At 44.8% G+C, this 10,997-nt stretch overlaps 1 protein-coding gene across 3 annotated transcripts in view; it reads left to right on the top strand.

Moving 5' to 3' along the window:
• The first annotated feature begins 157 nt into the window (after nucleotides 1-157).
• The window catches only part of RSPRY1 (ring finger and SPRY domain containing 1), a 35,479-nt gene continuing 24,639 nt past the window's right edge, over nucleotides 158-10,997 (top strand). The window contains exons 1-2 of one of the 3 annotated variants that reach the window (XM_032195663.1): nucleotides 158-207; nucleotides 10,784-10,970. The gene's annotated coding sequence lies outside the window, so the exon portion shown is untranslated. Of the gene's footprint in view, nucleotides 208-712; nucleotides 733-1,543; nucleotides 1,569-10,783; nucleotides 10,971-10,997 lie in introns of those variants that run through there. The other 2 variants (XM_032195666.1, XM_032195665.1) reach the window with 2 other exon arrangements.

Below are 10,997 nucleotides of genomic sequence, written 5' to 3'. Positions count from 1 at the left end.
CGTTTCCTGAGGCAGAGGAGAGGGAGGGGGCGCGGGGTGACGTCACACGGGGGCGGGGCGAGGGGGCGGTTGCTAGGGAGACGGCGGGGGGCGGGGCCGAGCGCGGCGGGGCGGGGCGGGGCGGGGCGGGGCAGCCTCCATCTTAGCGCGCGCCGCCGCGGCACAAAGGGAGCGGCGCCGCCTGCACGGGGCCCTGCGGCGTGCACGGTGCGTACGGGGGCTACGGGCGGGCGGGCGGGCACCGCGCACCCACACCATTACCGGGGCTGTCCCGTAAGGGTTCGGTTGGGGGGAGGCTGATACCGGGAGGCTGGCACCGGGAGGGCGCTGCCCCATCGGTTCCCGGTTGGGGAAGGGCACCTCGGTACGGGCTGCCCGGCCCTAACGGGAGGTGGTGGTGGTGGAGGGGGGGTGCGGCTGTCGGTGCTCGGTACGGCCGGGCCCGGTTGGGCTCTCCGGTTGCGGGAGCCCCGCCCCGAGGCCCCGCCGGTGGCCGGCAGGAAGCGACGGGAACGCCCGTGCCGGTGGCGTGAGGCCGCGGAGCCGGGAGCCCCGCAGCGAGACCGGGGCCCCTCCGGTAATGCCCCGGGGGGCAGCGGCTCGGCTCTGCCCGTTAGCCCGGCGCTGTGCAGCCGTTCTGCCGTTAATCCCGGTTGTGCCCCGCTGGTTCCTGTCCCGCCCGCCTTCGTTTTCAGCCCCTTTCCAGCTGCTCTGCCTCTTGTCTTCATGCCGGTAGGTGCAGTGCCCCTTCCAGGTAGGTTCCTAACGCGGATCCCCGGTGTTGGTGTCCGATTTTCCCGTTCTGGTGTCACCAAGCCTCGCTCTCAGCAGCCACCCCAGCCCCATCGTTATCTGGGCGCTCAGTCGGGTCCCTCAGTATTTCCCCCAGGGGCTCTGGTCTGTGGGAAGCACAAGGCATAAGAGCTGCCTTCTTCTAAATGTCTCCAGCCTTCTAGACACTTCACTGCTTTCTGGATGTTGATTTATTTTTTCCTTTTATGTTCATGTCAGCATTTGTTATCCTTGATACAGGAGGCTTTTTTCCGCTCTGCAATGGTTTTGTCTTAGATCTTTAACTTTTGTCTGTCCTTTGCCAGCAGTGCTGTTTTCCATTATTTTTTTCTTATGCTGATCCTCAGTTCAGTTCTACTTTACTGATCATTTTCTACATACCCATCCTGATCAGTGCCGTGACACTACTGTCACATGAAGACCCACGTATGTTTGTCTCAGCAGTTATTCTCACCACCACTAAGTAATCTGAAATACCCTCTCAGCTTCTTGTCTACTGTTGGACACGTGTCCTTGGCTGTGAAGTTTGTGAGGACCATGCATTCTCAAAATTTGCCAATCATTTTTCAGGGTTTAGGATGCTGTTAAGTGTTTTGTTTTTTGTTTTTTTTAGGTTCATCCAAATGCAAATAATTGATCGGTTCTTTGCTCTGATCTATATCTGGCCTCTTCTTCTATGAGTGGTTTTGCATATGGCTTTGTTCTTGTCTGCTGAAGCACACTCAGCAAGAGTTCCTCTGTCCTGACGGCACCTGGGTGTCTGTTCCCTCCTTTAGGTAATTTCTGTTATTGCTTTGTACCTCAGTCAGTTATCTGTTCTGATGTACAAGCCCAACTGAATAGGTTGTGTGTTTGTCCTGGTATTTCTCTATGTGTGCAGCACAGATGTAGTTACATGATTGCTGCTTGCTGTCTCTCCCCTTCTTGTCCAAACAGTCTCCTGAGATTCCTGCTAATTTCAATTTCAGCATCTGCTTACTGTTACTTGTATAGGAAGCTCCTCCAGGATATTTTAATGCACTGTTTTGGATCATGCACGATGCTTCTGATGATTCTTGCTATTCCTGATTGTTTTTCTATCTCAGTCTCAGTTTCTTACGTACTCTTATATTGCTAATCTCTAATTCATCTGTTCTACATGCTTTGCTTATCTTCAGGTACAACATCTTTTGTGTGTTTCTGGGCTGCATGGATTCATTGGTTTATGTCAAGTCTTTCAGTTTCTGTTTTGCTTACCTCCGGCTCTATAGCATGGTGTTCAAGTGCAACACTTCCCATTAACTGCTTCAGTATTTGGCTCTCTGGCCTCAAAACAGAGCAGCTGATCAGTGGCCTTTAAACTCACTGTTGTGATGTTCTATGCTTTTCTTAACTTTCCCTTTTAGAAAGGAGATAATGTTCATAACTCTTCCATAACTGCTGGCAGTCTGTCATGGTATGTTTTCCGTATTTCACATCAGAGGTCTTGGCTCTCAGCACGTTTCACTTGCTGTGAGCCTCACGGGTGGACTGACAGAGATGACTCCTGGTGTTCTGATTCCCACCTACATCTCATTAACATCTCTAATTCTGCCCATCAGGCAATATAGACATCCGTTTTCCTCAAGCTTTTTGCTTGTTTGTTAAAAAGTAAGGAGTAAAAGGAAATACTTAGCAATTTAACTAGTTAGTGATGAGTGTGGTGGTCTGCCATGGGATGCTTACTGACTCTTTACTATTTAGGCTTCTTCATTTAAGCTTCTTTTCACATTAGTACCCTCCTGTAGCTGATAATGTGCACTGTATTATGACCCATCTCCTATGGGTATCCTAGGTATTTGGTGATACTGTCATAAGGTGGAGGTCTTGGTGTACACTGCTGGGTTTTCTTCTCTGCACAGAGGCAACAAATTAAAATACCATCACCTTATAGTAATTGAAGACAAGCTAATAAGAAAGCTTGTTGTGTTTTGCTCCACTGCTGATCTGTTGAGTTCAGCATTTTTAAGCTGTTTCAGTTTTGTTTTTTTATCTGCTGAGCATATGATTGCATGGACTTTGAATTCATTCCTTTCAAAGCAGGGCAGGCGCATGCGCTGCCCCGAGCCTTGCTGTCTTCCAAGTATGACACTAGGATTCCGTTGTGTCATTTTGTGCCTTGCATTTCCCCATGTCCTGACAATATATTTTCCCTTGTAGGTTTATATGCAGTGACTATAAAGTTTGTATGTCCTGTCAGCAGCTTTGCCAGCATGATTTTTATTTCCTTTTCTATTCTTCCTCATGTCCTTGAGGTTTAATACAAGTCAGATGTTGACATATGACTCACAGGCTTTGTGACTGACCAGTGCAGTGCCTACAGTAATCTGCTGCTGTGATCTACCGTTAGTGTGGCCCAACTTGTGCTCTAGAAGTTTTTTTTCAACTTTGCCATGGGATCTTTGTGTACTTGATGTGTCATTTTGCCCATTCAGTAGGCGTACTTGTGTGCTCAAATTCTGAGGTGAGATCCCACCCATCAGTCACTTACTGATGTGTGGTCACTGATCACAGTGACTTGCTGAACCCCCATCAGTGACAACACATCTGTCCTCTTCCTGATACATCTCTCCCCTTGAAGAAGTAGTAGTTTAAGTATGCACAACTCTTGGAATTGCAGGGGGTTTTTTTCTTCCCTTCTAAGACTTCTTGGCTATAGGAGGTACTTCACTTCTGCTTTAAGTTTCTGAATATCTTGGTGTCATACTTAACATGAAGAGAAGGACCAGGGTTGGGGATGTTTTAAGATGAAGTGAATTTTTGGACTGTTTAGTGCATGTGCACAGACTGCTTGGAAATGGTTTGAGTCCTCAGCTAGAGGACAGCCTGAACTACAGATCAGAAGGTTGTGGCACTGGTGCACATCTACCTTCCTGTGGGCAGTGGGATGTGCAAGATGGCTTGGAAAAGAAAATCCAGCAAATATCTTGATGCTTTCTTTTTTCTTTCTAAAAATCAAAGGTGCCTGATGTGAAGAAAGCCCAGGCTTCTTCACTGCTTTTAAAAATAAAGCTAATCTAATAATAAATGAGGAATGATGCATGTTTGCTCTCTGGGAAACTCTGATTGGTGTATCAGTACTGCAGCAAAGGGCTTAAAGGAAAAGATGAGACAAAGTTGAACAAAAAAATATTTTACTCTTGTTTAGAGGACTACCCCTAGATACATTTGGTGAAATAGTAGTTTTGATAGTTGCACTTAAGAGAAGTAAAGTTTAAGGATCTGAAATTCTTCAAGAAGTTACTGAAGAGAAGCACCAGATGACTATGACTCCTGATACCATTATAGGCTTTTTTGAAAGCTTCTTAAATTGTTTTTCAGTCTTCTGCCTACTTGATGTGCAACTGTAATGAAATAAAACAGGCATGTTTTTTCTTAAACCACTTGCAGTCTGCATTGTGCAACATGTGGGTTAGGAAGAGGGCCAGGTACATGTACCTGAGTGGCTCTGCTGCTAAGCTGTCCATCCCCTTCCTCCTCTTGGCCATGAGAGCTCTGAAACCCCTTGTCCAACTTCCTCCAAGTTTCCTCATGGAGATATACAGATGTGGGACTTAAAATACTGTATGTTTTGTTGCAGGGGAAGGCTGCTGGACAGAGGGATGTATCCTTGTTAATCCTTCCAGCTGTGGGTGAGCTGTTACCTGCAGGGTCTGGGCAGGAGCTTGGTGGTGGGTGGAGGTCCATGAGGCCTGGTGCCTGCTGCTCACATACGTGCTCATCATGTGTGATCACCTGCCCAGCAGCAGCATCTCTCCTGCACCACATTCGTACAGCAGACTTGTAACTTGTAACAGACTTGTAACCTTAGTATGAAGAGAAACCCAACTGGGGAGAAATTAAACCGTGTTCATGTATGGTTTTCTGTTTTTCTCTTGAATGGGTCAGATGAGGGGTTCGAGTAACCTTTCTAGAGCTGTGCATCAAGTTCTGCAGGCTGTAGCAGTCCTAGATCAAGAATGAAGCTTTCTGTGAGTGCCTTCAAGGCAAGCTTGCTACCCTAGTGACCTATGTGTTACATCTGACTCAACAGCTGTCATTGCATCAGCTTACAGGAGGAGACGGTCAGAAGGACATCTTCATCTGTCCCTGGGCAGTCCAGAGCTCAGAGCAGCTCACAACTGCCCGCGTGCTGTGGCTGGCCAGGAAGGCTGTTAATCTGGCTCTCAGCTGCCATTGCTCAAAGATTAGTCCATCCTCCGCTTCTTGAGTTAACAAGAAGTGAAAGTTTCTTCGTCCTGTTTCTTGCCATGTTGCTTTTTTTTTTTTTGTGATGATAACCATTGTCATAAAGTGACAAATGTGGTGGTGAGGCTGCGAATAGGAGGCTCTAGACACTGTCTGCTCTGCGCTTTGCTCTCAGAGGCAGTTGTCAGCCGACAAATGCGAGCTTCCAACTGAGGCATCGCTGAATTTTTCAGCAATGTTATCAAAATTTTTCACACATCCTGTACTTCTGTGTGTTTTATGCATTCATAACAGCTTAGTCATACCAGCTAGCTGGGCTCTTTTCTATGGTCTAGAGCAGGAGACTCTCCTGCCTTGTACATGCTGGTACCTAATCTTTCTCTGAAAACAAGCCCCAGTTTTGTCTGTTTCCCGCATTTTGTTTCTCCTAAGATTAGCTTACAGATGAGAAACAGTGCAACACTGGGATTTCGCCATTTCAGCTCAATTGCACAAAGTTGGTGGTTTGACAAGAACCTGACCCTGCTTTCATCAGTCCATGCCTGTAGCATCTTTCTGTAGCCAGCAGTGTGTTTACTCGGCTGGCGCTGTGCTGGCATAGCCCTGGATTTAATTCCCATGGCAGGGCTACTCTGTGTGACTGTTTGAACTGCTCAGTCTCTTGCTCTGTGCCTCGGAATCCTCTCAGTTTTTGTTAATGTATGAGGTGCTTTAAATACTTACCTTTGCAGTCAACCACAATGAACCAATCTCTCCACAATTTGAGAATACTTCTATTGATAACATTTCTGTCTCTGAATAATACAGGGAAAGCATTAACCTGATATGAATTAATAAATTTACCTGAAAAAGATTAAATAAAACTTGGCATTTTTGCTGTGTTCCTCCACAATCCTATACCTCTGGTACTCAAAATGTTTGTGCTTTCCTCCCAACACTGTTTGTTCTGGAATTTCTTAGTGGCTTCTGACTTTTTCTCCCTCAAAATTTAGCAAAGATCTTTATTGTTGATATCTGAAGCTTTAAGAGCAGCAAGGAAGATTGACCTCAATTAACTGAAACCTATATGGTATAGCTAATCCACTTTAAATAAAACTGATCAGCTACCCTATTGTGCTTGTGTGTTTTCAGCTTGCAGGGCTAGTGCTGCCTGGCCTCCACAGGGCACTAGACTTATCTTCTAGCCACTTTGGAGCAGTGCATTACACTCTGCTCCTCAGGCACTGCTGTGCCTGTACTGCTCTGCCACGTCAGCCTGCTGGAGGCAACCTTGTCAAACACCCTGGAGCTTTCAGATACTACAGCCTTTTTAAGATTGGTATCTCAGAAGTGCATTCATCTGCCTCAAAGCATGAGAGCAGGACCTTTCCTTCTTTCCTTGTATCTTTGTTTGAAATGAAAAATCATGACCCCTGGGAGGAGAAGAACCTGGAAGTCATGTTCTGTGTTATTGATGCTTGTGCTGGAGAGCATTTAGAAATTCAAAGTGTTAAAGCAAAATTAGTCTTTTCTAAAGGCCTAGGAACAATTCCATCTAAATGACCATGAGATGAGAAATTTAGACTGCTGAGATGTGCAAACTAGGAGGTGATAATGACTTTGGTTTGTTTCAGAAGGCGCTGCAGTAAAGCACTGTGATGCTTGGTGGCCCTGGGTGCTGCTCTGTCCCTGAGTCCAGGTTGGGCCAGGCTGGGGCAGGGTTCTCTTCCCCTTGCTGCTGGGTTTGCCAGGCCTGCTTTGGAGGTGCTGGTTTAAGAGAAAGTGAAACTGGTTTAAAATCCGTGTCATAACTTTAGAGTTCCTGTACCAGCTTGAAAACAGATTTAAAGGAAGAAAAAAAAAATAGCAGTCCAATGTACAGAGGACTATAAAACATGACTTTGATAGCAAACCTACAGGGAAAAAAAAGTTAGAACCTTTCTTTTTTCTCCTTTGACTGTTACCACACCAAGTCCAATGAGAGATCATATTCTCAAGAACAGTGTGTTTCTTACAAAACTGGAGCTGCAGGGTTAAAGCTCAATTTTTTGCGTAATCCCTGCACAGCACTACAACAGTTGACAAGCACTTGGGTAAGAGCTGGCACATTGGAGAAGTGATCTTTCCTCTTCTGTGGAATGGGCACATTCAAGGTCAGTCTGCTTTTGGTTTAGGGTGCTTTTACTACGACTGCTAAGAAACCAAATAACTGCATCAATGGCTTTGTACTGCAAATGGTGACGCATTGGGTGCCAGTAAACACTGTTTCCCATAGCATTATCCTCTGGGATATTTTTAAAGAAAATAATTGTGTTAGGGTTTTGCAAGTGGATTCTACAAGGTGATGTTCAGAAGAATCAACACAGAATTTACTTGTTCCTCCTGAATCCTGCAGTCCAGTTCTGCATCTGCTTGGTCACTGTGCTGGATGCTAAGTAGCTTCTGCTCTTCAGTTGCTAAAGTCTTTCAGCTGGGAGGTTTACCTCTTACCTCAATGTGATCTCCTGAAAAAATCTCAATTTCACATTACAATTGTGTTTAATTTGCTGGGAATTCTTGTTGTTTTTCTATCTATCCTAATCATTTCAAAGCTGTCACCTTCTCCATGTTATTAGCTTATATTTGCAAACAGGACTTCCCTCTTATTCTGAGTTACAGCAGTTCAGAGCTGCGTCTCCTCTTGTAGTTTGAACTCTTTCATCCAACTGGCATCACAAATGTTTCAATCTCTTCCTTTTTAGGAGCATAATTTCTTTGGGGAAAAAAAATGCTGAGGGAATATTTCTAATTAATTTATCTCCATAATAGGAAATTGCTGCCTAAAACTTAGTTTAGCTCTTGAAAAGCTATCTTCACTGTATCACTTACTGATGGAGCATCTGCATTATGCTGCTCTTAAAAGAAGAAAACACTGCTCTCACTTGTCATAGTGGCAGGAGCTGGAAAAGTGGTTCTAGTAGCTGAAACAGTCCTTACTCATTTGTGTATGAAGTTTTTTTTTGTTTTCTTGGCAGTGTGCTCCATTTCATGGAAAGGAGAGGCTTTTTTTCCATCATGAGGCACTATTATGGTTGGCTGTAACTGAATATTTCAGGGGATGAATCACTGATGCTTGGGCTGTGTATTACAGAGACAATGAGACTGATGCCACCTCCAGCTGCCTTCTCCATGGGTGTGCTCCGTCAGATGATGGAGAGGACCCCTCTTGGGGTGGGCTTGCCATTGGTGCCACCAATGTAGATCCACTCAAATAGTATTCAGTTGAATGGCTTTTTTTTTTTTTTTTTTTGGTGGTTTTTACCCCATTGGACTTCCGGAGCTGTGGCAAGCTGGTCAGTTTGCACAGCTTGTCGCTCCTTTGTGCCTCCAGGCATGTTTCTGCCAGTCTGGAGGGTGGCTGCTGTAAGGGAATCGGTCCCAAAGGCTGGTGGGGATGAGCAAGGGCCCAGAAAGCTGCTGTGGGCTTCAGCTGTGCCCAGTGGCTGCTTTGATCCCACTCAGGTGGTCAAGTGGCATCTGAGTGGCTTGCTTAGGGCAGGAGGCTGTTGCCTTCTGGCTGAACCTCCAAGCAAGCCTGGGTGGCAGAGATGTGGGCTGCCACATGTGATGATGCTGGTGAGAGAAATTTCAGTGCTAGTTTCTGATAGAACAAAAAAAATACGTCTTTGATTATGTGTTTGGCAATTTAGTAGTCCTGCATCCCAAAATAACAAGTGATGGTCAACATTCAGAGTGGATGTGGAGAGCCTGCCCTCTTCTTACTATAGCTCAATCACTGCTGGTATTTTCATGCACAGTTGCTTCATCTGAACACTTTCAGTTCTAGTTTGACTTGCACAAGCTGTTTCAGAAAATGGCATTCCCATGACGTCGGGGTAGCTCGGACAAGAGGCAACAGGTTTCTGTTCCTGTGCCTTCCCAGGAGTCTTGTTCTGGTTCTTGTGCTGTTGCTGAGGTGGATCTTAGCTGTTAGCTCACAATGGTTCTGGTTTAAAGAGTGTTTTGATTTCATCTCTAAAGCTATGCTCTTGGGGAGTTTCAGTATCATTTGTGACTCCCACCCCTTGTGGGAGAAGCAGTCCACTTTGGTTAACAGTGGGTCACAGCATTATAATGGAACGTGGCTACATCTTAAAACCTGTTGCACAGACTCTTAGCCGTGTAACTACTGAAAAAAGAATACAAATGGCTTAAGAGACATTGATTCTCTTCCTTTGCTGTGTTTTGACAGGAAAACAAGCATGCAGTCTTCTGTCTAAGGAGACTGAGCTGCTGACATTGGGGCGAATACTCTAGGAGAGAGTCTATTTATCTCTAATCCCATGCTCGTACCCATGTTTCTCCTCAAGGATCCACTGCCAGATAAGAGGGTGGGCTTATCTTGGCCTACCTCAGTACTGCTGTTGTGATTTTCTTTTGTTCCTCACAAAATTTTAGTCTTTTAGATGGTCTTAAATACACATTTGTCTATTCCTACAATATTTCCAAATAGACTGCTAAATATCTTTGGAATAAAAAACTACTTTTGTGTCCAGGCTTTCTTGAGAGCAGGTATTTCCTAAGGTTAGGTTTGAAGTTAAATTTTCAGTCTTCCAAATTTTTGTGTATATATGAGTAGATTTTTACCTCATTGAAAAACATATTTCATCCTTCAAGATGTGCAGAACATCTCTATCACGTTGCAGGTTCTGTCACTAAGGTCTCAGGGTCTGGACAGAAGCAAAATTGATCATCCTTAAAACTTGTTTCTCTCTTACAGAAGTGAATAAAACGTAACCTCAGAAATGTCAACTGCATTGAGTTGTAAAATGTTTTTTTTTTTTTCCAAAATTCTTCCAAAAGTGTTGGTGTTTATCTGTTTTAGAAATGCCTTTTTCTCATGTAAAAATCCAGTCTGTATGGTGAGTTCTCTCCTTGACTAGCTTTCTTCTGTTTTCTTGCACTAGTGGCACTTTATTCCCTGACGAGCATGCATGTTGCAGATGTGCAGAGCTCAGTCCTCTTTATTTTAACAGCAACACAGCTACCAGCAGCCCAATACTAAGCTCATAGTTGATTTATAATGTTGTAAATTGTCCCTTAAATATGCTAACTCAAATGCAACCTCAAACACCACTGTTTGAAAGGATTTTTTTTTTTTTTTTGCACTTCAGAACCTCTCTTCCTATATCTGCACCGTGTCCAGGTGTGACTGCTTTGCAAGGCAGATCCGTAGCAATCTCTTCCTCTAGCTTATGTGCTGAAATATTTGATACCTCGGTTTTTGAGGCATGGAAATGAGCTCCTTGTTTGTTCCTTACTCTTAAGTACAAGTGGATGCTGTCAAACTCAGCTGTTTACTAAACAAGGGGAGTATATCCTGGCATTTTGTAGAATCGTAGAGTATCCCAAGTTGGAAGGGACTCATAAGGACTATTGAGTCCAGCTGCTAAAATTCTCTTCTCCTTGTATCTAACCAACTTCTACAGTGTAGTTGCTTTGATTTCCTGCTGTCCTTAACGTACATAAGGGTCATCTGGACCAGGTAATCTGCAGCAAGGTATCGGTCACTGCTCTGCACTTGCTGTGGTGTCTGGTGCCTCGACTGTAGCAACAGATTGGGGTTTCCGTAGCTGTGTCTGGTCCTGAAGCTGGTAGGTGGCAAACTGCTTTTGGAGCTGTGAGAGAACTTCCCCCGTAAGGGCTGACTGCAGCTGAAAATAACAGCATGACTTGATGTCATTGCGGGTGTGGAGAGGAGGAGGAACGTGTCTGTCTGGGAGGCAGTCTCCAAATGAATTGTTCTTTCTTTTCTCTCTGTTTTCAGGGACTCTCTGGCATAGCTTCTAAAAGCGAAAGCAGTTTACTGTAATAACTCACTGCCCATGATAAAGACATATATACTGCTGTTTTTCTGGATACAAATGCATCTGTGCCCTGAAGAAATACAGTCCATTTCTGCTACAGCGCTTTATGAGCAAGCCCAATTGTTCCTGAACCAAACACACTTAAAGGTAAGTTGATCATAATCACTTGTTTTT

This window comes from Aythya fuligula, chromosome 12 (assembly GCF_009819795.1).
Source record: "Aythya fuligula isolate bAytFul2 chromosome 12, bAytFul2.pri, whole genome shotgun sequence".
NCBI lineage: Eukaryota > Metazoa > Chordata > Aves > Anseriformes > Anatidae > Aythya > Aythya fuligula.
Note: the sequence above shows the minus strand (reverse complement) of the source record. Positions and strands in the feature narration are given on the sequence as shown.